The following is a 24,002-nucleotide window of genomic DNA, read 5'->3' as shown; positions in this document are numbered from 1 at the left end:
ATATTGCCTCACTATATGTTAGCTATTCAATTAGCAGCACAGTCTATCCCTCTAAATTACCAAAAGTAATGCACTGTTTTTCACCCTGGACCCTTTAGCCTAAGATCAAAACAATCTCCACCTTCCTTGCTGGATAAGTCACCTCTCTGTAGTATCCCAGTTTAAGAAAGAGGCTCAAAGAATATAAGATTGTCCACACCTCTCTAATGGTTTCACTAATGGTTAATACCTCACAGACCTCAATTCTACTTTCAGGTAACACATGCCCTTCTTCTTTCCAGGAATAGTTGTTCTTTTACCCAATCAAAAGGAGCCATTGATCTACTTTTTATACATAAATAGTTTAATTTTCTTCATGACACTGGATCCTTCTAGTAGAGCTTTTTCATTTAAGGAGCATCTGAGTGGTGCAGTCAGTTAAATGACTGACTCCTGTTTGGCTCAGGCCATGATCTCAGGGTCCTAGGATCAAGCCCTGCATTGGATTCTGTGCTCAGCAAGGAGTCTGCTTAGGACTTTCCCTGCCCCTCCCTGCCCTGCATGTTCTCTCTAAAATAAATAATAAATCTTTTTTAAAAAAGAACTTTTTTCATTTAAAAATAAAATACAATTAATTTACTAAGGAACAGACCTATAACTCAAGCACTTAGTAATATGTCTTACCTTTTAACTGGACAAAGAAATTTAGCAGTTTTAAACAATTTGAGTCAGCAACAGGAAGTCAGAGGGTACCAAAAAAAATGATTGCATCATACCTTGTGTTACTTGAATTTTAATATATTAAGTAGAACAAGAAAGTGTGATGAGATATCAGGCAAATATAGATACTCTTTTTAATAAATGCTTTTGATTATGAATAAGGCAAGCAACAAGCAATCAGATTTTCTTTACTGAAAGGTTTCTTTTTGAAAATTATTCCAAGGCACCTGGGTGGTTTAGTAGATTAAATATCTGCCTTAGGCTCAGGTCATGATCCTGGGGTCCTGGGATGAAGCCCCAAATTAGGGCTTCTCCCTCTCCCCCTGCCTGTTACCACTGCTTGTGTTCTCTCTCTCTCTCAAATAAATAATCTTTGTTTTTAAAGAAAAGAAGATTAGCTCCTCATCCTTATGTCTTTGAATGCTCTACTTACGTGACATGTATTTAAAAATTAATATCTAGGGGCACCAGGGTGGCTCAGTAGATTAAGCACCTGCCTTTGGCTCAGGTCATGATCTCAGGGGTAGGAGACTGAGCCCTATGTAGGGCTCCATGCTCAGCACAAGGTCTGCTTGAGATTCTCTCTCTCCTTCTGCTCCTCCCTCTGCTCCCGTGCTTTCTCTCTCTCTAAAATAAATAGATAAAATCTTTTTTAAAAAATTAATATCCAGGGATCCCTGGGTGGCGCAGCGGTTTGGCGCCTGCCTTTGGCCCAGGGCGCGATCCTGGAGACTCGGGATCGAATCCCACGTCGGGCTCCCTGCATGGAGCCTGCTTCTCCCTCTGCCTGTGTCTGTGCCTCTCTCTCTCTCTCTCTCTCTGTGTGACTATCATAAATAAATAAAATTAAAAAAAAAAGAAAAAAAAATTAATATCCATACATTGAACAGCATTCAGGTTTACTATTATATTGTCACAACAAATTTCTAAATTAAATATTATTTGTCTATATTTGTGTAGAAGTTGATAATTTTTGTTTTGTTTTCAGGACATTTGACTTCATTAACACATTGCTGCTCTTCTATGTTATTTTCTCTCCCCATTTCTTGCTCCCACATATCCTTCTTGTCACTTCAGTCACTTTCCTCAACTCTCTGCATGGCCTGAACCTAAGACCTCATTATCTCTGTTGCAGACATTTAGTGGTTTCTTAATACCTCTCTTGAGATCAGGAAATAAAAATAAAGCATGAGGCCAGCTCACAAAGAAAGAGCTCAATAGTAATCCTCCAAAGAAGGGGGTAAAAATTATTACTATTGCTGCAAACCACTGATCAATTAATCTACTGTTCAACAGGATTTCCATAACTTTTAACTTTATAAGTTTCTATAGCAGTGAATAAAGTCAAGAACTACAATTTCCTGCCTTCACCTTCACCTCTCTACCATCTCTTCCTCACATTTCAGAATTACCTTCTTCTTTATAAAATTTAAGAATGACCAATCAAAAATAAATAAATAAATAAATAAATAAATAAATAAATAAATAAATAAAAAGAATGACCAATCAGGTCTATCTCATGTTTTAAATCCTTCAGTGGTTCCCCATTGACCTTAAGTTCAAATTTTGTAACATAGTTACAGACCCTTTCAAAATCTGACCTCTATTTGGCATTCCAGCTTCACCTCTTTTCAGTCACCTCCATCTCACACTTGCTGGACAGCATCCTAAATTTCCCTCAAGTACCATCCTTATTCTGGCCTCTAGTCTTTTGTATGGCTATACCCTGTGTCATTAACATGCTTCCTAACTTTTATATATTTCAAAGTCCAACTTGTGTATTTTCCTAGGTAGCTTTTCCTGATCTTGCTGATAGTACTTATTTTGTCTTTTTCTGTATCTCACATATTATATTATTTCATTTACTATACTGCAATATAGCTAACTTACATCCTGTCTCCCATACTCTGTTACAGTTCCTGAAAGACAGAACTAAGAGTTACATTTTGTGCCACTATAGGATAGTGCCTGACCTATAACAGGGGCTCAATATCAATTTAATTGAACTAAAAATGCTATTCCGGGGCACCAGGGTGGCTCAGTCGATGAAGCATCTGACTCTTGATTTAGGCTCAAGTCAAGATCTCAGGATTATGAGATCAAGTCAGGCTCTGTGCTAGGGGTGGAGCCTGCTTAAGATTCTGTCCTTCATATGCTGCTACACCTTCTCTTAAAAAAAAAAAAAAAAGCTATCTCATCATCAGTTTAACAAAGAATCTCTTCTATGAGTATTTACCTTAACACTTAACAGGCTACTCCATTTCTGGTCAATTTGGTTCTCTTTGTAAAAAAGAAACAATCTTTTTTTTCTTTCTTTTTTTTTTTTTTACATTTACATGACCACTAAATATTCAATATTACAAACGTGGGACCAATGATAGAAATGGTTATGCTTGATATTACCCTCTCCAGAGTCCCAATTATAATTTAAAATTGTTCTTTGATATAATGGAAGTACTCATAATTAATAATGCTCATTATTATTAATATCTAGTATTTATTATCTGCCTGACATTAGACTTTAAGCTTTTATATGATTATCTAATTCAATTCTCAAAACAACTCTTCCCCATTTCTTATTTAAATAGATCTGTGTTGATGTGGCCTCCAGGTCACTTTGAAAATAAATACATTAATTGGTTATTTATTTCATGGCAGTACACATAAATTGTCCTCAGAAAGCATTTGTCCAGTATCCCTAAGGAGAATAAATCAGGATACAGACATTAAAATGTATTTAAGCCTTTTTCATGAAAATATTTGCTTCAGGGGAATTTAATGTCTTCGCCCAGTGAGTCTTCCAGGCTAGCTTTAATACATGAGTGAATTAAAAACATGAACAAATGGCAATGCTGCAAGCATGGCAAGTTTATTGACTTTTGTCATGTAGGAATATGTACTGGATAGGACAGTTAATGGCAAAAATGCCTGGTGCAGTAGACTCTGCCTTGTTTGACATACTGATGTAAAAATGAGTATTATTGATTAATTTTTTTAAAGACAATTTTCTAGAGACTAGATTAGAATCTGAAAATGCTATTAACCTCATAGCAATGGAAAAAGACTCTAATTCTGTTTGATGGAGGCAGCTGACGAGAAATTCAGGTTAGGGCCAATCATTTTACAAAAATTAGTTCACTATACCAGTTGCAATAGCAAGCAATATGGTTTTGAACATCCTCCAACTGGATTTGATGTTTCTGGAAGCTCTGAAACACCAGTGGGAGAATATGTGAATAAGTGTCAAATTCTCAAAGCATCCTCTTCCCCCCCCCACCCCGGAGGGTTAAGAGAACAAAAAGGAGGAAAAGATAATGCTTGCTTGTTTATACATTCATTGTTTGTCAAATAAGAATACTCCTTCACAAATGAAGAATCCTTCTGAACTTTACCAACTCAAACATGTAACTCAAGGATTATTTGCATAGAACTGTTTGATTTTCTGCTTTTTTTTTTCTCTGTTTTATTTTGGTAAATCATTCTTTGGGGAATACTGAAATAAGGAGTTTTCATTAATTCTAGCAGTTTGAGGACTAGAATTATAAAGGATAAAAGTGTAAGATTAGAATTGCCAGAGATATGAATTGGTTTAAAAAGAGGAAATCTGTGATTAAAACTAGGATAAAGTTAGCTATGAATATATGTATTTTACATGAGAAGTGGTAGGGCAGGGTTCAGAAGATTTGAGTTTTACAAATTTAATTACCCACCCAAATTATCTAGCCAAAAATTAATCTTCTGGATTTATAAGATAATACAGCTCTTTTATTAAAAGTATACTTTCATTTTATTCAAAATAAGATAGTTCCTAACAAAGAAAAAAAAAAAACACATTTCAAAGTTAATTTTTAGAGCCTCCTTTAAAGGCATCAGTGGTAGCAATAACTTGAGTTAACATTAAAGTCAGTAGTTAAAAATATTAGAGGCTGGGGTGCCTGGGTGGCTCAGTCAGTAAAATGTTTGCCTTTGGCTCAGGTCATGATCCCAGGGTCCTGGATCTGGCCGCAAGTTGGGCTCCCTGCTTGGCAGGGAGTCTGCTTCTCATTCTTCCTCTGCCCTTCAGCAACCCCCACCCCCACTCATGTTGCTCTCTCTCAAATATATAAACAAAATAATATATATATGATATGATATGATTCATATCATATCATATCATATATATATGTATGTGTATATATATATGACCCAGACACCCTCTCTGCCTCTCAGCCCCTTCCCCAGTACTGTGTGGGCTGGACCTCACCCACCCCCCCAACATGTGAAGCCAGTGATGGGCGTGTACATCCACACCTGCGTTCATCCTGTGACCCAGGGCTGTGCTGGCTGGGCAGCTGGGTGAGAAGGAGAGGCATTCTGTTTTTCTGCAAATGTTTTAATGAGTTCATTCTTGCCCCCACCTTGCTAGGGTGTTGCTGGCTGTACTGGACTCACTCACTGTATGTACTTACTGGCAATGATGTCAAATGTAATTTATTTTGACATTTTCACAATAAAGCCTTGAAGATGGAAAAAAAAGTGTGTGTGTGTGTGTGTGTGTGAAGCTATGAATATATTTTTAGTGAAATGAAATATTTGTAAATATGCAAGTTTTTATAACTCAAGAGAACTAAATTGAGAAAACCAGAAAATAAGAGAGAAAAATATATAAACCAACAATTCACTCAAAGGATGATAATTTCCACACAGGTATAATGATAAAAATAGTCTTCACTAATGATTAAAACACAGAGCAAAACATCAATATGGCACCACCTAATGAAAGTAACATAATTTCAAAATACTGATATAGGAGAGAAGCTGTGGTAAAACAATACTTGCACAACCCTTTCAGAAAGCAATGTAGCGGTCACAAAGATTTTTATATACTTTTGATATGTTAATACCACTTTTCACAATTTATTTTGAAAAAATAATCTGAAAGAGAGAACAGGTATAGGGATACAAAAAAAACTGCACAAAAATGAAAGATATATTCCATGTCCAACAATATGTACATGATTAAATAAAGTATGCTAGAGTAATATAATAGGACTTTGTATAAGTAAAATTTCTAAATAAGAAGCCTGTGGCAACATAAATAAATATACAAAATAGGTTAAAAAATAAGTATAAGTATATATCTATAATATGATTAGAATTATGTAAAAATTACTTATACTCAAGCGACCAGAAAGGAAAGTGAAAAACTAAATACTCGTTTTTTAGATATGAGAAGAATATTCCAGGTTTTTAATATCCATCACATTTATATAAAGCATGTTAAAGATAAAAGAGAATTTATATAAATCATCTTATGTCCGATATTAAAACAGCCACTCACTAGAGCAATACTAGGACATTAACAGAACCGGTTTCAAGCCTTCTCCTACAAGTTCTTCGGGCTAGGGCAGTCCTGTAATTTATTTTGGCTTCAGGCAACTATTTTATCTGTAAAACAATAGGAATGTTATATGAGTAAGTCTCAAACTTTAATCCTGCAATTCCTTGTTCAAACTAAATCTTACTTAAAATTGGTGAAAGTAGAGCTCCTGTGGCTGATGTGTATGTAAAAAGGATAGTGCTCAGAAGGCTAGTTCCCTTCCTTCTCCCCTCCCTAAATGCTACTTCTGAAAGCAACCTCTGAGAAGGCTCTGAGGAATGCCAGTAAAAAATAATGAATTAAAGATTTTGATGGTCCCTTTATATCTGAAGTACACGGTTATTAAAATATTAAGGTTCTCTTCTATTATAATTTTTCGTGTGTGTTTGTGTGTGTATGTGTGTGATATCCTTCACTAGATTGTAAAGATTGTTATGTTAGAAATTGTTGCTTATAAAATTGGCTATCTAAATTTCCTTTGCTGTGGGGCACCTGTTTGGCTCAGTTGGTATAGCATGTGACTCTTAATTTCAGGATTGTGAGTTCAAGCCACATGTTAGATGTAGAGAACACTTAGAAACAACAACAACAAAAAATCTTCAAAAAAAGAATTGCTTTGCTATATGCACTCAGATAAAGAATCACTGCATAAGCAAAAAGGGGAATGGTAAAATTAAAAAATCTATATTTTAAAAAATCTATATTTTTATTTACAACAAAACACTGTCTAGCAGTAAGCTGTTGTCTTCTAGTTCATCAAAGTTACATATAAATTACACATGGAAAAAATAAATTACACATGGATTAGCAATTTTCAAAGATGTGTAATATTAAATTGGAATTATTTACGTATAAATTGAAAGGTCTTTTCTGATATAATAACATTAAAGAAAAAAGCCACCTTTCAGGCATAAATCTTCTTGCTTCCTAAAATTCTCAAGATACTTTTAGTTCATGTCTTGGGTAGAAGCAAAGCAGGATTACCTCTAATATTCAGGTTTATTATTTAAAAGTCCACACAGGTAGTCAAGATCACCCTTGTGAAATCTGATGTGATTGGCCTGATGGTTTCACCAAGTGAGACCCTATGCCATAGGACTGTTCTCTTCTACCATGTTTGAAATCCTAACCACTGGAATCATTTCCCTTAGATAGAGGATGATTAAAAAGACCATGGAGAGAATGCCTACATTTTAGCAAGCAGATCTTCCATTAATCCTCTGTCATATGTTGGGTTTATTGGATTAGCTAATGATCCTCCAGTAATGTATAAATAATCCAAGGTCAAAGGATTGTAAAACAGAAAGTTGGATTAGAGGAAACATAACATTGCCGAAATGGTAGAAACTAGAGAAAGAATTATCTAGAATTGTAGAGGGCCTGGGACAAATTTATGAAAAGGAAAAGATGAAATCTGCTTATCAAAATGTGAAATGGAAGTCAGTAAGAGCCAACCACTTAACAACATATATAACTGCCTTTCCAGCTATCTGACTTCCTTTGAGGATCATTTACTTCAGAAACATTCATTTACTCTCACCATTATAACCCTAACACTTTAACTTAAATACTCCATCTCTTATTTTCCTTTCTAAATTTTACTAACAACAAAGATAAAGAGAGAATAATCATAGGCTTGGCAGTAGGAGGAATAAAGGATAGGAATTCCAGCTCCATCTCTTACTGGCTATGTAACTTTGGATAAACCACTCAAAAGAACAGTCTACTGTTGAGCCCACTGATTCATGACCTCAGTCTCTCTAGGTTTAAAGCCCAGGGCTTTTACTTACCATGTATGCCACCCTGGCTAAATTACTTGATCTCCCTAATTCTCCATTTCTTTATGTTTAAAATAAGGGCTGATGATGGTAATAATGATGATAAATATAGAGACCACATAAATATATCCAAAAAGAGCCCTTATCACAGTTTCTAACATACAGACCACTAATAAATACCAACCATCATTATTATTAAGTTGCCTAATATCTCTGGCCTTCAGAATGTCAACTATAAGAGAAGTAATATACTTACTGTACTACCTATTTTCAAGGGTACAATAAATAAGAGTAATAAAAGCACTTACCACAATATCTCCACATTGTAGGTACCCAGAACCATTAAGTGTCTTTCTCATTTAAAGCCTGTCTATTCAAAAGCCTTCTCAATTAGAACTTCTTTGGCCTAGAGTATATTTTCTATACACTTAACTGATATTGAACATTTAATAGCCTACAATTATTTGTGATTTTATGTACTACCTTTGCAACAATTATTACAATCTCTTTGTAGTAGAAATACATTGTATTTTGCACCAATGTCTATTGCCCCTCTGGTCATCCCAGAAAATTCTATAATTTTTATCTACTTATGGGGAAATCACAGAAATCACATACAACCTCACTCTGAATCTTTATACTTCCTATGGAAGTGAATCCACAACCAGTTCCAGAAATGAGGCAATAACTGATGAGCTCTGGCCAGTCCAAGTAGCTCATTTTCCTGCTTTTCCTGCTTTTTTTTTTTTTTTTTGATCATTTTAATCATCATACCATAATCACATTAAAATTGGCAGAACTCCCATGACAGACAGAACAGAGACCTGTCATGCAAGGAAAAATAGTGAGAGTTTCATAAAGCTTGAGAGAAGCACCAGGGCTACACAGGGCAGCTGCAGCAATCTCAGAGGACAGTGCCACAGTGCTGGAGCAGGGTAGGAACAAATGGTGCTACAGCGACAGCTGGCCTGAGGCCACTGGGGCTTCCTAACAGGAATTTCCTAATATGCTTGGGAAGCAGAGCACTTTAACAGATGTAAATGGAGTAGGGTACTGCTTCTGCAGAAGCAGTTTGACTCAGATATAACACATGACCTTATTGGAGCCAATGATACTCTCTGTGCATTTTGCTATGTATACTGAAAGAGAGGCATGCAGGGTTTGTTGTTGCTGTTGTTATTGTTTCAAGTGAATCCAAATCTAGAGATACAGGCCTGGAGTCCTTATTACTATGTGGAGACTAAGAATAAGTCATCTAAATAGATTCTAGATTCCACAACAATAATTTCAACTAAATATTTTTTAAAAGTCAAAGAATACATGACTTTCCAGAAAGAGTCCAAATTTGAAATAGAGATTCATCAATATTAGGTCATTTTTGTTTTTCTGTAGTACAACCTAGACATCTTAATTTTTAATCTCTCCTTAAAAGTACTTTGAAGATCAACATTTCTCCCTTTCTTGATTAACCATTGCCTTGCATATATTTGGAGATGATTTTATTTTTATCCTATAATCTTCAATATAAATACATAGTTTGGTTAGCTGTTATCCTAACCAAATGAAAAATAAAATCATATTTTTAAACAGACAATGCCAGAGGGGAAAATGAGCTCTTTTAGAAACAATATTTTTGATATATAATAATATAATATTCTGAAATATAATGCTCCAGCCTACATTATGACTACAATGGGTGATTGATGCCCCTACTCTTTAACAATTCTCTCAAAGAACCATCTAGAAATCTATCAGAGATCTTACTTACACATGAATACCAGAGTAGGAGAGAGGAAAAAAACCCAAATTATCCTCTTCTCTCTTTTGTTGGCCTAGGTTCTAAATAATTCCTTAAGATTCTTAAAAAGTATTATAGCTATGGCTTAGTTTTTTTAGAAAGTGTTCAAAATAACTTTTTTAAATCAATTTCTCAAAGTTCTTTTTTTCAGTACCTCCCAAGGAACAATTTTTACTAAATTACATAAAAGCAAAGATTAATAATCAACTTCAAATACATTTGATACATTAGAATTATATTCTATCAAATCTCAAGTTCCAAGCCCTACCTTATCTCCTATTTAAATACAAGGATGACAGTATAGTCCAGTATTTAAGGGAATCATTCAAAGTTCTAAATCTAATATGACTAACAAAATGAATTATTATAAGAATGGCAGTATTTCTATATTAAAAGGATCATTTACCATGATCAAGTGGAATTTATTCTGGAAATGCAAGGATGGTTCAATATTCACAAATCAGTCAATGTAATACACCACATGAATAAAACAAAGGATAAAAATCAGATGATCATCTCAATAGATGTAGAACAAGCATCTAAAAATTCAACATCCATCCATTACAAAAACTTTCAACAAAGTGGGTTTAGAGGAAACATACCTCAACATAATAAAGGCCATACGTGAAAAAAAAAAACTAATATCATAAATCAATAGTGAGAAACTAAGAACTTTTCCTCCAAGATCAGGAACAAGAAAAGTAAGCCCACTCTCATCACTTCTATTCAACATAATACTGGAAGTCCTAGCCACAACAGTCAGATAAGGAAAAAAAAAAAAAAAAAGAGGAGAGGGGCAAGCATTCATACTGGTAAATAAGCTAAACTGTCACTAGTGCAAATGACATGTTACTATACATAGAAAACCCTAAAGACTCCACAAAGAACTACTGGAAGTAGTAGATGAATACATTAACGTTTCAGGATACAAAAGTAATGGCCAGAAATCTGTTGTGTTACTAGGCAATAATAACAAAATAGCAGAAAAAGAAATTAAGAAACCAATTCCATTTACAATTGTACCAAAAAAGAATAAAATACCTAGAAATAAACTTAGCCAAGGAGGTGAAAGACCTGTACTCTTAAAGCTATAAAATATTGATGAATGAAATTGAAGACAACACAAACAAGTGGAAAGACATTCCACATTCACAGATTGGACAAATATCGTTAAAATGTACACACCACCAAGACAATCTACATATGCAAAATAATCCCTATCAAGATACTAATGGAACTAGAACAAATAATACTAAAATGTGTATAGAACCACAAAAGAACCTGAATAGTCAAAGCAATATTGAAGAAAAAGAACAAAGCTGGAGGTATCACAATTCAAAATTTCAAGATATACTACAGAGCTGTAGGTGTCAAAACAGTATGGTACTGTCACAGAATTAGAGAAATAGATCAGCAGAACAAAAGAGAAAGCCCAGAAATAAACCCACATTTAAAACAGTCAATTAATCTAGGACAAAGGAGGCAAGAATATAAAATGAGGAAAAGGCAGTCTCTTCAATAAAGGGAAAAGTGGAAGCAACATGCAAAAGAATGAAACTAGACCAGATTATACTATACACAAAAAACAAACTCTAAATGGATTTCAGACTTAAAAGTGAGACCTGATACCATAAAACTCCGAGAACAGAACATAGGCAAGATTTCTATGACATCAGCCAGGACAACATTTTTCTAGGTATATCTACTAAGGCAAGGAAAACAAAAGTAAAAATAAAGTCCTGAGATTACATCAAAATAAAAACCTTTTACACAGAGGGGAAAATCAGCAAAACAAAAAGGCAACTTATAAAAAGGAAGATTTTTGCATGTGATATATATGGTAAGGGGTTAATATCCAAAATGCACAAAGAGTTTATACAACTCAACGTGAAACACACACACACACACAAACATAATCTGATTCTTAAAATGGGCAAAGGAACTGAATAGATATTTTTAAAAAGAGGACATATAGGCACATGAAAAGATGTTCAATATAGCCCATCATCAGGGAAATGGAAACTGAAACCTCCCTGAGATATCACATCAGACCTGTTAGAATGGATAAAATAGAAAGCACACGAAACAACAAGTGTTGGCAAGGATATGGAAAAAAAAGAACCCCTGTACACTTTTGGTGGGAATGTAAACTGGTGCAGTCAATGTAGAAACTGTATGGAAGTTCCTCAAAAAGTTTCAGACATATTATATGATCCAATAATTCTACTACTGGATTTCTACCAAAAGAAAACACAAACAATAACTTGAAAAGATATATACACTCCTCTGTTTAGTGCAGCATTATTTACAATAGCAAGGTATGTAAGCAACCCAAGACAGATGAATGGATAAGGAAGATGTGGCATATATACACAATGTAATATTACATAGCCATAAAGAAGAATGAGATCTCACCACTTGCAACAACATGGATGGACCTAGAGGGTATTATGCTAAATGAATAAGTCCAAAAAAGACAAATATCATCTGATTTCACTTATATGTGATATCTAAAAAACAAAACAAATGAATAAACAAATAAAAAACAGGATCAGACCTATAAATACAGAAAACAAATTGATGATTGTCAGAGGAGGAGGGGGCAATGGATGAAATGGGTGAAGGGGAGTGGCAGATACAGGCTTCCAATTATGGAACGAATAAGTCATGGGAACAAAAGGTTCAGCATAGGGAATATAGTCAATAATATTGTAATAGTGTTGTACAGTGTCAGATGGTAACTAACTACACTTGTAGTGAGCATAATATAACATATAGAGTTCTTAAATCACTATGTTGTATACCTGAAACCAATATAACATTATATGTCAAGATATTCAAAATTTTAAAAACATTATATATATATATATATGATTGGTAGCCTCTCAAATAGAAGTTTTACAAAAGACTTCAGGATCAAATATCTTCCTTTGCATATAGATTTACATAAATAAAATCAAAGACTTGCTGTATCACATATATTGATATATTAATAGAGCAATGTTCTTAGGCTCCATACCCTAATAAATCTGAAGTTCTCTTGATACCTAAGGAATTAGAACCCTTTCATTAGGGTTCATTACAGAATGGTTATTCATTCATTCTTGCATCCATTCAACCCTTATTCCTCTCTGGGTGCTAGACTCTGGGAATATAAAGAAAAAAAGATACTGTCCATTAGTAGTTCATAGTCTAATAAGAGAACAAAGCATATGAACAAATAACTGTAGTTTAGTAAATATTATGACAAATATATACAAAAGAATAGATTTGAAGCTCAGTGGAGGAGACATTTTCTTTATCTGGAAAGTTAAGAAAGAGTTCACAAAGAAAAAAAAAAATTTGATCTGGAACTAGAACCACGAAAAGCCCTTCACATTGAATTTACTCTCTCTAAAAGGAGATTCCTATGGTGCTTAAGATTTTTTCAAAGACATGTTTATAATAGAATACTCTCTGTTTTAAGTTCCTAAAAGTGTCAAGAGACATTTAAAGCAAAATTTTGAAGTGTAACAAGATGACTTTACAGCAGCTTAATTATATGACAAAGGGCATAATTACTATAGTTACCTCACACCAACAAAAATGGAAATCATTTCAGCTTGAGTTTGAATGGGGAAGATCAGAATTAGAATTTCCTTTCATTGAGCAATGAGAATTGTCTCTACGATCCTGGGAACAAAAAAGGAGTCTCAAAAAATAAAAACCACTTTCTGTGAGGAGTAAAGACCCAGTATATTCTCAGGATTTAGGACCTGTCTAGCATTGTAGTAGGGAAAATGACATTGAGATGTCCTACACTTGATCCTTCAACTTTGGGGACTCTACAAGTTTCCATGCTATAGCCACAAAATCTCAAGTGCCCTTTAGTGGTCCCCTTATGAGTCCTGACTCTAAGATGTGAATAAGAATCAGGAACCCAATCACAGAGAGACAGGCCTCAAGTTTTTGAAACACAGAGTCTGGAAGGCATCTGTGAGCCTGGTTAGGCTTGTTCCATATGAACTGATTCTAGTATGGTCTTAATAGTCCAAAAAACACATTCCCTCTCGACTTAAGATTTCTGAAATATCTCTCTGCCTTTCAGTTAATCCATTGCTAAAGCTCTTTTTTATAGCATGTCAGCTGCTGAAACAGTGATAATGATAGTTTTTAATTAACCCAGAAAGTTCAGAGGAGGAAGCACAATGTGCCTGGGCTCCAGGGCATAAGCTAACTTTATAGACAGTGATGTTAAAACTTTGCAGTTGCCAGAAGCATCTCCTGGCTGCATTCAGATTCAGGACACTAACACTTATATGACACCTGACAAACCAGTTTTTAAGTCTCTCCAGGGAATAAGGTTCTCCAGTGTCCTGTAAGTAGCCATTTCCATGGAAAGATTAATTCATATTTAACATAATCTCCTGCTTCTAATTTTTTCTTGTTATTATCTTCATTTTAATAATCAAACTAAATTAAATCTGTATGTCTAAATGCTAAGAAAAAAGATAACTCAATCTTCATGGTTGAACATTTCCACTTCTTACTGTGTCCAAAAAACAGGGAAAATATTCTCAATTTGAGAGTCTAGGAAACTCTGTCAAATATTGCCTATAATTAATTTTTATGTTAGCCAGTTATATTTTTGAAATTTTCCAGAAATTCTACAGATTATATCTTGCACAAATGGCCTTTTAGCCAGTCTTAGAACATATGAGAAGAAATTCCAGAAACCTTGGTAACTGCCACTTACTCAAATTCCACAGAACAAAATATTTTTGGCCCAACCTGAGTCTTATTGGGAGCTGACAGTGACGGGCAAGGAGTTTATTCAAAGCCGAATACACTGTGCATTGTATATTATGTACTCCATGGTTCTGAGATTAATGATGTGCCTTGGTGTAGGTGTGAAGATATCTAGCACATATTCCAGCAAAGTTGTATCTTGGAATATTTTAACCCTTATAATTAAGGTTGGGCCATTAGGGGAGCATTTAAGCTTCCAGAACTTCAGAACTTACCCTTATTAACCCAGACCTATCATCTGCAATTGTGTGAAAAATGTTGGGAAAACCCAGAAACACCTCAACCTATCACTGGAGATTATTACTGATATTCCTTCTGTGTTACTCCGCTCTATATGACTTATACTAGAGTTCTCCAACTGAAGAACTGGCACATCGGTGTGCATCCAGTGCTTTAGAGGTGTATTTAATATGCTGATTCATTTAGACCCAGGGGCTAGAGTTCCCTCATTAGATGGCTTTGATCTCAATAAGCATTTTCCAGAACTCCTCAGTAAAGGGTCAGACATTATGATCAGGCTCACGCTGTGGTCCCACAGATGAGGAGCATACAATATGACAACATGCTACATTTACTGTTCCTCTATAGCATCACAAGCATCCCCAGAGAAGTGGTCTATTACTTGGACATCTGTGTTAGCATCCTGGGGAATCTTTTGAAAAGCTTTATTTGAAAGTTTTACATACATTTAACTTTTGTCTATTCTAATATCTTGTATTTCTCTTTTCAAATTATATAACATAAAGAAAACTTTTTTTTTTTTTTAAACAAGACTGTAAGTAGATACCTTTCCAAAACACCTCCATTTTACCCTGGCATACTAAACAAATCCATCATCTTCTATGTATTCTATTCTATAATGTGAAGATGGTTGGGGAGTACTTCTTTAGATAAGTAGACCTTGATACAATTTGGTTTATGTCTGGCGTAGTCATCAGTTTGAAACTACAATTATCATTTGTCAAGATATTGGTCAAGTTAGTGTGTAACTCAAATATTCCAAGGCCACATCAGCATTGAGTTACAAAGTAGATAATATCAACACACAACACCAATTATCACAGCTTTAATATACCTTTCATCTCAGTTATTAATGATTTAAGAGTCCCCAAAAAGATCATACTCCAATACCTTAATCACAAATCAGGAAAACTCAATTGAAAATTTCATCACCGGGAGGCCTGAGTGGCTCAGCAGTTGAGCGTCTGCCTTTGGCTCAGGGCGTGATCTTAGGGATCCCCTAAATAAATAAAATCTTAAAAAAAAAAAAAAAACTTCATCACCATTGGTGATTGAAAACCACCATTCACAAACATCTGGGGCCCTACCTATTCCACTCCAGTGACACACTTCCTTCAGCTTAACTCAGTGCATCAGCCTTGCCTCCCTGAATGACAGAATTATATTTCTAGGAATATCCTCAGAGACCAAGGAAACTAATCCACATAAATGCTTCATTCTTAATTAGCAATAATCACACCTCGGATAAACCTCATCGGCTATGATACTGCCACTGCACAAAGCTAAATGCTTCATTCTCAAATAAGATTCCACTAGAACTGGGACGCCTGGGTGGCTCAGCGGCTTAGCCCCTGCCCAGGGGGTGAACCTAGAGTCTCAGGATCCAGTCCCACATTGGGCTCCTTGCATGGAGCCTGCTTCTCCTTCTGCCTGTGTCTCTGCCTCTCTCTCTCTCTCTGTCTCTCTCTCTGTCTCTCATGAATAAATAGAGACACAGAGAGAGAGAGGCATTTTTTTTAAAAAATCCACTAGAACAGTAAAAAGCATGTTATCTTGAAGCAAATATGTAATAGACAATCCTTAGAGATTATGTATATATACTCTTTATGTATAGTAGATACATATTATAGATGAAGACTGCCTCATTCCATATATGAATGGGAACAAACTAGAAGTACCAAATGCTCTGATAGGTCCACATAATACTTTAGATTAATTTTAGGATGTTAACAAACTTCATTGTTAACCAAGCTTGCTTAATAAATGCTAATGGTACCAAATACATCTATAAAGCCTGTTAAAAAGCAGAAAGATCTTGGTATAGTTCATTCTAGTTTTTCTGTGTCAGAGCAAAGGTTACTTATATGGCACAGTCCCGTGTTCCAAAGCCACTTTGCTACTCCATGATTATACTACAAATGTCTCTCCAATTATTTAAGGAAACTATTACTTGAATGAAAATATCAGTGGGGACACTTAGACAGTTTTCCAACCCACATGACCAGAAATGAAATATTCAATTGATTTAGGACTAATCTGTAATGGTGTGAACTATTAATTATTCATATATAAAACTTCATGACAGAAATTTTATACGTGCCCTAAAAATATGTAAAAATCAAAACCTCTGAATGAATCATGCTACTAGCACACTCATATGCACAAGTAGTTCTAGTTAGAGGCCAAAATCCACAGCGCGGCTAGCCAGTCCTTTCTTTATCTGGCCTAGGCTTTCCTTTCATCCTCCACCTATTGTCAGCTGTGCAGGCACCTGCTGTGCTTCTTAGAAGTTCCTGAACATACCACCTCAAATACTTAGCCTCATTCTAGGAAATAATTTCCCTGTCATTCACATCATAAACTTCAACTCATTTCTTAGGAAGCATCATGAGGATTGCCTCCATTGAAAGTTTCTTGGTCTTCTTGCCCTATCAGATTATATTCCATTATAGTCATTTGCTTTCATTTCCTTCTCCTCTATTTTTTGGTGACTGCTTTGGCATCAGGAACTAGGCACTTTATAGGTTAGAAGCTGTCTTCTGGAATACTGATCCGGTATGTGCCCTGTTTAGTCACAGGAAAGAAGGGGAAATTCAAAAGATGTATTGAGCACTAGATCCAAGTTTGACACAGTGCTTAGTTCTAGATTCTGTACACATACATTTAACCTTTATAACATCACTTGGGATGTATCATTACCCAATACAAAATATATTCCAGATAACTAGAGAGTTAAATGTAAAAAAGTCAAACTATTAAAATTTTAGAAGATAAAACATATGAATATTTGTGTAAACTAAGGAAAATACCTTTTTTGCTTAAAGGCAATAGAGTAAATTATAAAGAAAATGACCAATTTGGCTATATATAAATTTAAATTTGTACACAGATAAATGTGTTAAAGATGATTAAAGAAATGAATGTTCAACCTGAAATGGATGTTTAGTCACTCACTGGCTTTAAACACATACAAATTTGTCAGCAGCAGCATAATCACAAGTTTGGAACAAAAACATATGTGGGTCAGCTTTCTTCAGTATAAATGTTCAAAGGTGGGACGCCTGGGTGGCTCAGCAGTTAAACATCTGCCTTCAGCTCAGGGCTTGATCCCAGAGTCCTGGGATCGAGTTCTGTAACAGGTTCCCTGCATGGAGCCTGCTTTTCCTTCTGCCTATGTCTCTGCCTCTCTCTCTCTCTCTGTCTCTCATGAATAAATAAATAAAATCTTTTTTTTTAAATGTTCAAAGGTGATACCTTTGGAAAACCGTTACTACGGTACATATAAATTAATTTTCCTGTAATAGTCATGCACCTATTCTCAACACAGTCTCTGGGAAGTTTAAAATTTACCAGGAGAAATAAATATGTGCCTATTAATTTCCATCCAGTAGTCTAGAATGAGAACAGCCCACGGTCAAAATTTAACTGATAACTTTTGATGCCTTAACAGAGTACCCTAAACAATCCACAAAATAGTCATGCTATACTTGTGTATAATTCATGAATATTTATATGCATGTGAGTATCTATTATTATAACCCTGCTATAGAACTATTCTTGGAGTCTGTAATGTCATATTGCCTTAAGTAAAACCCCTTATAATGAGATAATTCAGTATCTAAAGCCTGTAATATAACATTCAATAAAGAAAAACCTTAGATAGAATTTTGTTCTATGGGAAATAATAACACAATGATATTGCTAAATCATATTCATAAATGCTTGCAAAAAGATTCAAAGGTTAAAGAAAGAGCCCATGTTTTTCTGTTAATATCATGTAATTGCTTACATAGGAACTAAACTTTAAAGGCCTTTATCTTGAATATTGTCATAACAGTTTCAATTTTTTAATGTTCAAAAACATTGCATAGGGAATCTAAAGTGCTCAATGTAGAACTATGTCTTCAAAAAAGAGGGGCATAATCACTGTTAAAATTCCATTTTCTGAATTGGTATCTTCACTTTGAAATAAATTAAGATGATTGATATTTATTACTGATACATTAAACATTCAAGTAATTGAACTACTCTAATATCCTATGTAAGAGTTGAAGCTCATTACTCATTACATTGTTTACCTATGCATTTCTTTTCACAAATCCAATATATTAAACCATGCATATCCACAAATATTAGTTAATACTCTTGGTCTTGATGATATAGCTTCTTGATATCTTGTAATGATATAATTTTATTTTGTAAGGATATGAATTCATTTTGCCTACTTTGTAATACAAATCTGAACATCATTTTGTGTACATACATAATGACTTGTCCATATCATGAGATAAATACTACCTACTCAAATTAATGATGTACCCATCATTCTATTCTGCTGCATTACTGACATTTTATGCAATAATAATAAAATAATTTCTCTTTATTAAACCCAAATGTTTGGTATCAGAAGCTACATATAATTTTCATTCCTTTGATACTAAGCTTTTATTCAAAGAAATTGACTGCCAAAGGGCACCTGGGTGGCTCGGTCAAACAAGCATCTATCTTCAGCTCAGGTCATGATTCCAGGGTCTTGGGATTGAGTCCTGCATGGTCTCCCTGCTCAGCAGGGAGTCTGCTTCTCCCTCTCCTTCTGCACCCCCACCCCGCTTGTGCTCGCTCTCTCCCAAATAAATAAAATCTTAAAAAAAATGACTGTCTGAGGCTAGCATTATCATTTCAAAAATTTAAGTTCAAATTCATAATTAAAAACAATTGCTCTTATTGTTTCCATTAACACAATTAAATTCATGACTTTACCCTACCCTGAACTCTTTATTTCTGTTCTGCTTTCATTCCTATCATGTAACTGATAAAGGATGGTGGAGGAATAAGATAAAAAATCAGACATTGTGCTGAGGATACAATAAGTAGTGGTAGAAAAATCAGAAACCAGAAGGTCCTTCTTGACACTCTCTCTGTCACAACGCATGTGGGTGATGTTGAGCAAATCAGCCTTCCTTTTCTTGCATTTTGTTATTACAAAATTGAGAGGTATGAGCATATTTAGAAACCCGTCCCTCTCTAAATTACTTATCTATTAATTGAAGAAAATCCCATTCCCTCAGCTTTTCATTCCTTTAGTCCTGGTACATGCTGCTTCAGACCCTAAAGAGGGTATCCATCCCTATTAAAAACCTGATTTCACCTTGGAGAGTTCCCCACAAGAATTGTACTAGTGGAAAAGACTAGACCATAAAAGATGAGACAATAGGCACAGCTTCAATTGTTTCATAAGAAAGAGAATGCATGGGGAAAAAGAGACCCAAAATTGAATTAAGAGGACTTCTTTCATGGTGATCTGTCATAATAATGGAGACTTTTGCCCAGAAAATAGAAATGAAATCAGTTACATACACGAAGGACAGAGGTTGCTAAATTCAAATCAAGATCAATATTAAACATAAAACACATCTGTACGATGTTCACCAGAGCATTTTTTAATCAATAATGAAAACTAGAAAAATACTATTCAACACATAAAAACAATATGGTCTACTTATTTATATGTGCTGGTATTGAAAAAATATCTAATCTAAGAACAGAAAGTCTAGGAAAATCTGAATCAGAATGTTAATGGCAGTTGCTTCTATATGGTAAGATTAGAGTATTTTTTATTTATTCTTCATACCTTTCTGTAGCATTTGACTTCTCTCCAAAAGTCTTAGGATGTATTTTTTTTATTATTTTTTTAGGATGTATTATTTTTATTATAAAGTTATTCATTTTAGAAAAGGATAATTTAAAAAAAAGAAAAAGATAATTTCTGATGAAGTATCAGTATGTCAAACTGATTTTCATGGGAAGTTGATTAAACTGCCAATGTTACGCTTTGTATATAGCATGATGATTAATACTAAATAAAAGGTTACAGACATACTTTAGTGAAAAGTAGTAACCAGAAAAGAAAAAGGCTGGGAGAATTGACTTCTGGTCTGATTAAATAGTAAACATTAACAGTGAATTCATGTTTGGGGTTTTTTTTTAATGAATATTTTCAAGTTTATTAAGTACCAATGATCATTTTCTTTATGATATAATAGCTATTTGTAAAAAATATAGTAGAAAAAAATGAATATTCATAAGATTAGTGATTTCTCTGAATTTTTTCAGTGTGTAGATAATCTACATATTTTAATATTTAGTATATGCTGTGCATTTGAAAAGTATTTTCAAATTCTCAAATAATTTTATGATGTAAAAAAGATTATAATTACCACATGGCTTAGCAGAAAGACATCATCAGGGTTTAGACCCAGACCATAACTTAAATCTTGACTCTGTTAAATGCTGACAATGTAACCTTGTTAAATTAGTTAATATTAGATTCCAATTTCATCTATAAAATATGTGTAATATTTGTCTTGAAGTACTGTTGTGAGGATTTGAAATTTTATGTAAGTTAGGTGCCTGTCCAGTCCCCAGCCAGCAATGTTCAGGCATTCTATAGGTATTGTTGCAATAATTCTCATCTACATAATCATGACAGTCAGGGCTTTTATGGAATTTACCTGGAAAGGCCCTGTTCTAAGCCTTTTACATGGACCATCTCATTCAATCCTCTCAATAACTCCATATGGTAATACTATGAATCTCGATTTTACAGATGAGGAAACTAAGGCACACACCAGAAAAGTAACTAGCAGAAGGGCTCACAGTCTGGCTCTAGAGTTTGTGCTCTTCATCCTTAAGCTTTGCTGCCACAAACCTATTCAGTATGTCTTTTCATAGTTATATATGCATTGTACGGATGCTTTACATGATTTACTGATACTGGTATATCTTTTGAATAGGCTTTAATTTGAGGATTTTGAATTCATTTTTGTATTGTAATAATTAATTCCACAATTTTTTGATATATTTGAAAACACTCTGCAGACAAATAATTTGATAGGTGGCCATTTTTGTCTAAGTGGTCTGATGATTAGTCAACCTATTAGTGCATAAAATACTGCTAAATAATCATCCCAGTTTAACCACATTTACAAAATGAATACTTGTACAATGCATAACTCATTCCTGCATAAAAATAAATTGCCATATACTTTGTCAAAGATATTTATGGAAGAGTATGCTAAGAAGAATGATAAAAACATGACCATCAGTCTTCCTCACATTAAAAGGATTTACATCTTATCATAGTATATTATACATTCAAATCAATAAGCATTCATGTTGTAGTTTTTATAAATTGTAATAAAACTGAAATACAAGAATCACATGAATATGCATACAATATTTTTAAAAAAAACAGTAATCACAAAACCTTTGTCGTACTTTCATAAAATATGTTAAGCATTTCTTTCAGAAATGGAAAAGTGATGTATTTGTAGATAATGGGAAGAAGAAAGCCCAAGGTCAGTGCTCCCTATCAGCAGCACTGCTGATGGGAAAGAAAATGACCAACATCTTTAATCTAGAGTTGAGTAAGATCCTCCTCTATACGTATCACTTAAATGAGAAAATGCTCATATCTTTTCATTCTTTTAAAAATAGAATCATAAGGCTCTTAGAGTTTCCTGCCTCTTATAGACCTATTCCAAAAAAAAATTCTAGAAGAATAATGGACTATTATGTGTGATTTATTCTGTTCTTGCTAAAAATGGGAAACAAATTAGGCTGGAGTTTCCTAATAACAAACAACTTCTTACATATCAGAAAATAACCTACTCACCTGTAGCCACATTGTCTTTTAAATTAAATAAAGGGGTGCTTCAGGGTTCAGATGCTTCAATGTCATGCATAATAGCTAAATGTCATTCCTAATGCTCCCTAAAGCTATTATTTCTTTTGATTTATTTTATAATTATATTCCCTAAATTAAATAACAACAAAAACAATCAATATCAAATATTGGTTAGGAGATTAAAGGCTTTTTTAACTTATTTTTTATCATAACACATTATTAAACATGCTTTATAATTTTTTAACTTTATGACCATGATCAGCGATTCCCCCAGGATTTTTTTCATCATCTCCAAGTGCATTGCCCAGCCACTTCTAACTTGCTTTTGAACAAGAGAAGATTGCAATGCATTTTGAACTCAAGAATAAAGTCAAATTCAAATGAGAACTTTAACTTCAATCTAATCCAGTAACTCTGGCCAGACACTCCCTAAATACATGTTATGCCTATTTCCGCTGAATCAGAAATTCTTCCTTAATGAAGATATTGCCAAAAAGGAGCTAAGGTTCTAGAATGTATTGTAATTTTTCCAAAAAGAAAATCCAAGCGACTCCTGGGTGGCTCAGCGGTTAAGCATCTGCCTTCAACTTTAGGCGTGATCCTCGAGTCCCGGGATCGAGTTCCACATCAGGCTCCCTGCATGGAGCCTGCTTCTCCCTCTGCCGATGTCTCTGCCTCTCTCTCGGTGTGTCTCTAATGAATAAATAAATAAAATATTTAAAAAAAAAAAAAGGAAAGAAAAACCAAAGGAGAATTGAGAGAAATGGGGTGAAATAAGAACTGATGGTCAGAAACTCATAAAGATCAAATGGAGCCCAGAAATAAGGGAAATGTATAATTGTGCAATTGAAGGTGACGTTGCACCTTGATATGATGATGGTGTGGGGGAAAAGGCATGTAAGCCTTCTATAGAACTCACTTTTGCCTGACATTTAGATTTAGTCAAAGAGAGGCACTTGGAGTTAAAAAAAAAAAAAGAAGAAGAAGAAGAAGAAGAAAAAGAAGAAGAAGAAGAAGAAGTAGTAGTTTACTTATTCAAAATTGAGCCAGAGTCAGAAAATAGAAAAACAGACTCCTTAACTAGTCAATATATTAATAGGTACAAATTCTTGCTTTTTACTCTGGAAGAAGCTATCATTTCCTTTTTCAGGTCTCTTCTACTTTTGCTTTGTATAATCTTAACAAGTGTGTTTATTATGCTGGATTAGCATCAGCAAATTAGAAATAAGAGGAAGTAGTTTTCACTGGAAGAAAAATATGACAAATAACAGGAGAAAACGAAAAAACACAAAGCAGGCTCAAGAGTTGTCAGCAAAGCAATATGGGATTAATTAGCATGAGCAAAAATAAAATTCAGTAGGCCCTGAGGACAATAAAACAGTACAGTATATAACAATTACCTAAAGCTTGTCTAAATAAGGCAAGGATGTGTAAAAAGTAATTCTGAAATATCTTTAATTCTGAGGGAGAAAAAAATTACATTTCTCAGAAAATGGCTATTAAAATGGCTCATTCACCAAGAATTCTGGGCGGCTAAGCTATTGATGCATTATAATTATAAAGAATTGATCTATATGTCAATATAGAACTTTGAGCTCCTATTAAGTCTTGGGGAGTTGACAGAGTTGTCATTTCAACTTTGGATACTGAATA

At 34.2% G+C, this 24,002-nt stretch overlaps 1 protein-coding gene and 1 pseudogene across 1 annotated transcript in view; both read right to left on the bottom strand.

Moving 5' to 3' along the window:
* The window catches only part of LOC119874292, a 399,775-nt gene that overhangs the window by 302,414 nt on the left and 73,359 nt on the right, over positions 1-24,002 (bottom strand). The window lies entirely within an intron of this gene.
* On the bottom strand, positions 15,816-15,947 carry LOC119874367 (annotated as a pseudogene).

The sequence above is a fragment of the Canis lupus genome, chromosome 12 (genome assembly GCF_011100685.1).
Source record: "Canis lupus familiaris isolate Mischka breed German Shepherd chromosome 12, alternate assembly UU_Cfam_GSD_1.0, whole genome shotgun sequence".
Lineage (NCBI taxonomy): Eukaryota > Metazoa > Chordata > Mammalia > Carnivora > Canidae > Canis > Canis lupus.
Note: the sequence above shows the minus strand (reverse complement) of the source record. Positions and strands in the feature narration are given on the sequence as shown.